This window comes from Lathyrus oleraceus, chromosome 2 (assembly GCF_024323335.1).
Source record: "Lathyrus oleraceus cultivar Zhongwan6 chromosome 2, CAAS_Psat_ZW6_1.0, whole genome shotgun sequence".
NCBI lineage: Eukaryota > Viridiplantae > Streptophyta > Magnoliopsida > Fabales > Fabaceae > Lathyrus > Lathyrus oleraceus.
Genome location: NC_066580.1, coordinates 28,445,164 through 28,449,566, shown reverse-complemented (window position 1 = coordinate 28,449,566; position 4,403 = coordinate 28,445,164). Strand labels below are relative to the sequence as shown.

Genomic DNA, 4,403 nt, shown 5'->3' with positions numbered 1-4,403 from the left:
TTATTTTCGACTCCGATTTCACATGCATTCTAGTTATTTTATTGTCATTTTGTTGTGTTATTACTGTGTTTTCCTTTGTTTTCAGGTTTTTACTTTAATCGGAGCCCCGATCGAGAAAAGGAGTGAAAAAGGGCTAAAAACCCTAAAATTCAGCATTTTGTGCTTATGGCTTACCCCATGGCGGGCGCCACAGACCAAGCCATGACGTGTCCAAGTCCAACTTCCTCAACTCCCACGTTTCCCCACTTCATCCACTAAGGCGCCCCACTTTGTGCTTGTGGCGGGCGCCATAACCTTGTGGCGGGCGCCACAAGAAGGAAACGGTTACCTCTATTTTCAAGTTGAAGGGCATCCAAGTCAATTCCATCTTTTTTATTTTCCTATAAATAGAAACGCGAATTCAGTTTTACAACCATCCAAACTTAGAACAGAGACAAACTCAGAAGAAAATTTGTTTCACTTAGGCATATATTCAGTATTTTATAGTGGTAGTCGCTTCGCATTGGAGTATTATCACAATTGTGTAATCAAGTCTGTGATAGAGTCTGTAATCGAGTTTGGAGCACTTTGGAAGGAAGTTAATCCTACCACCATTTTCTTTTCCGCATTGCAATTTACTCAGTCCTCCGATTGGAGTAGGTTTTTATTACTCGCCTTTACTTTATTTATTTCCCGCACTCGCCTTTACTTTATTTATTTCCCGCACTCGCCTTTACTTTATTTATTTCCCGCACTCTCTTTTATTTTATTTATTTCTCGCACTCGCTTTAAATTATTTATTTCTCGCACTCGCTTAAAATTATTTATTTCCTCGCACTCGCTTTAAATTATTTATTTCCTCGCACTCGCTTTAAATTATTTACTTTCCGCACTCGCACTACTTTTGTTTACTTTAATGCACTTTTACTTTACCATGTCTAACTAAATTTATAAGGTTAGAATGTAAGGAGCGTAATTAAACCGATAATCCGTACAATTGTTCGTAGAAACACTTAAGGGCTATTTTAACTTTCAACTTAAGTTTTCCCGCACTTCAATTCCGTTGGGTAAGATCGAAAGCCATCCAACGTCTTTATAAACTTAATTGTTTTTAACTATTTCAAAAACAGCGAAAGCGCTTTGTCTAGTTCATTAGGAGTTTTTAACATCAAGGAGAAAAGAGATTTTAAACTATTTCCGGACGCGTTTATAAGTTTAGAGTCTGGTTCGTAAGAACCTCTTTTGGTTAAGAAATCCAGGTTATAATACTTTTCAACTTAGTTAAGATACTATATTTCTTAAAAATAGGTTTACTACTCTAACGCAATGCGCGCCTTTTTATAAGTGACAATAAGAGGGTTTGATTAGGGAGTACAACTCGGTTCTGAATACGCGAAAGCGACAGTTCCTGTTAAATTAGTTCTTTTCAAAGTAGGAAACATTTCCCATAAGTAATTCTATTAGCAAGTACTTGGATTATCAACTGATTACGTGAATTACATTCGACCCTGTCTTTATAAATTATATTCTATTTTCAATACTTTACTTTTCATTGCACACTACAAAAACACCTATTTTGACTGCCTTAGATAAACACCATAACAACAGATAACGATAGATTGACACTTGGTCTCTGTGGTTCGATAATCTTTTATATTACTCTGACGCGTTCGTACACTTGCGAACACCAAGTTTAACAACGCATCAAGTTTTTGGCGCCGTTGCCGAGGACCAATTTCGTCAAATTTCATTTTCCTGTTGTTATATCATTTAGACTTAGGTTATTTCCCGTCGGTCAATGCGAAGAACTCGCAGTACCGGAAGTTTAAGTTTAGTAAATCCTCTGGCGGAACCTGAACGTTACGCTCGCGCACGTTTATTCTTTCATAGGATTAAGAGAGCTATGGCCGAAGATCAAAACCAAAGACCTCTTAAAGATTTCGCTCAACCATCTAACGAAGAACCTAGTTCTAGTATAGTAAACCCAATCATCCCAGCCAATAATTTTGAACTTAAACCATCCTTGTTGCAATTAGTGCAACAGAGACAACTCACGGGTCTCGCTACCGAGAACCCTAACCAACATTTAAAAATATTTCTTCAATTAGCAGATACTTTTAAAACTAATGGAGCTTCTCCTGAGGCAATACGTTTAAGATTATTACCTTTTTCCCTCAGAGATAAAGCCCTATCATGGTTAGATTCTCTTCCACCCAATTCCATTACGACTTGGGATAACCTTAGAAGAGTTTTTCTTGCTAGATATTTTCCCCCGAGTAAGACCGCCGTTCTTCGAAACCATATAACTAGATTTACCCAAAACCAAGGAGAATCGTTGTTCGAAGCTTGGGAGAGATATAAAGAGTTATTACGAGCATGCCCACATCATGGTTTAGAAAATTGGTTAATCATTCAAACCTTCTATAATGGACTTCATTATAACACAAAGATGACCATCGACGCTGCCGCAAGCGGTGCTCTGATGAACAAACCTTACCCTGAAGCTAGTGCCCTCATTGAAGACATGGCTCAAAACCATCAATCATGGGGAGTCGAACGAGCGACAGTGGAGAAGAAGGAAGCCCAAGGAGGAGTGCATGAACTAAGCTCTATAGACATGATGCAAGCTAAAATGGACGCATTAGCTCTCAAAGTCGAGCATATGTACACGAGCCCGAATACTGTAGCCGCAGTATCGTCGGATTGTGAGATATGTGGAACCCAAGGACACCAATCCGCTGAATGCAGTCTATTAAACGAAACCCACTCCGAGCAAGTGAACTACACCCAAGGGAACCCATATTCAAATACCTATAACCCTGGATGGAGGAATCACCCTAACTTCTCCTATAGAAACAATAACCTAATTCAAAATAATGCACCTCCGAGACCTAGTTATCAAGCCCCTAGATCAAATCAACCTATGCAACCTGTACCACCAAAGCCGAGCCTTGAGAAAATTATGGAAAATTTTATCACCGCTCAAACCCAACAAAACAAGGAGTTCATGAACCAAAACATTCATGTTAACGAATTGATTACTCAGTTAGGAACCAAGGTTGACCAAATAGTTACTCATACCAAGATGCTTGAAACACAAATCTCTCAGGTAGCTTTAAACCAAGCCCCTCAGACTACACCTGGAGGACAATTCCCTGGACAACCTCAACAAAATCCGAGAGGACAAGCCAATGCCATTACCCTAAGAAGTGGGAACGCTTATGATGAGCCACCAAACCCAAGACTGAGTGAACCTGAAACTTCTAAGGAATGTACCAAACCCCCGAACGAAGTAAAGGAACCAGAAGAATCTGAAAACCAAGATGGTCGAGAGAAAGGAGAAGAACCTAAAGATAAAATTTACGTACCGCCCCCGCCATATAAACCACCTATACCATATCCGCAAAGACTCAAACAAACCCAGACCAATAAACAGTACCAAAAATTTATTAAAGTTATAGAAAAACTTCATGTAGAAATCCCTTTCACAGAAGCCATCACCCAAATACCTTCTTATGCAAAGTTTCTGAAAGACATCCTTACCAACAAACGTAGACTTGACGATCCGAAGCCTTTGGAATGTAATGCTATTTCCGAGGACAAATTAGCAAAGAAAGATAAAGATCCTGGAAATTTCTCCATTCCTTGCCTTTTGGGTAATCATGTCATCGATAAAGCTTTTCTAGACTTAGGAGCTAGTGTGAGCTTAATGCCTCTAGCAGTTTGTGAGAGGTTAAACTTAGGAGAATTACAACCCACTAAGATGTCACTTCAGTTAGCCGATAGATCTGTCAAATATCCGATAGGCATTTTAGAAGATGTCCCTGTTAGGATAGGTCAACTATTTATCCCTACTGATTTTGTCGTCATGGACATCAAAGAGGACAATGATATACCAATTCTTCTAGGTAGACCATTCTTATCGACTGCAGGAGCCATAATAGATGTCAAGAAAGGAAAGTTGAGATTTGAGGTAGGTGACGAGAAAATAGAATTTATACTTTCGAAATTTCTTATGGCACCTGTGATGGGAGACTCGTGTTATGCCTTAGATATCATTGATGAATGTGTTAGAGAATTAGAACAAAAAGAAATTATCAAGTTACCATCAACCCCCATAAAGGAAGATGATGACTTTAAAGAACCTTACATCGATGATAACCTTTACAAATGTTTATCCCTCCCAGATCCTATGCCATGCCCTAAGAAACCAACCTTAGAACTTAAGGAACTGCCTAAGAACCTGAGATATGAGTTCCTCGATGAAAAGATGAACCGTCCAGTTATAGTCAGTGCTACCTTGAGCCAAGAGGAAACAAACCAACTTTTAGACGTTTTGCGAAGACATCCCTCAGCCTTAGGATATAATATCTCTGATCTGAAAGGTATAAGCCCGTCCGTATGCATGCATCGGATTTTGTTAG

General features: G+C 39.1%; 1 non-coding gene across 1 annotated transcript; it reads right to left on the bottom strand.

Moving 5' to 3' along the window:
* Positions 1 to 2,266: 2,266 nt before the first annotated feature.
* Positions 2,267 to 2,373, bottom strand: LOC127125002 (small nucleolar RNA R71). The gene has a single exon (XR_007804470.1). It is a non-coding gene; the product is annotated as a small nucleolar RNA R71 (small nucleolar RNA).
* Between the last annotated feature and the right edge of the window lie 2,030 nt (positions 2,374 to 4,403).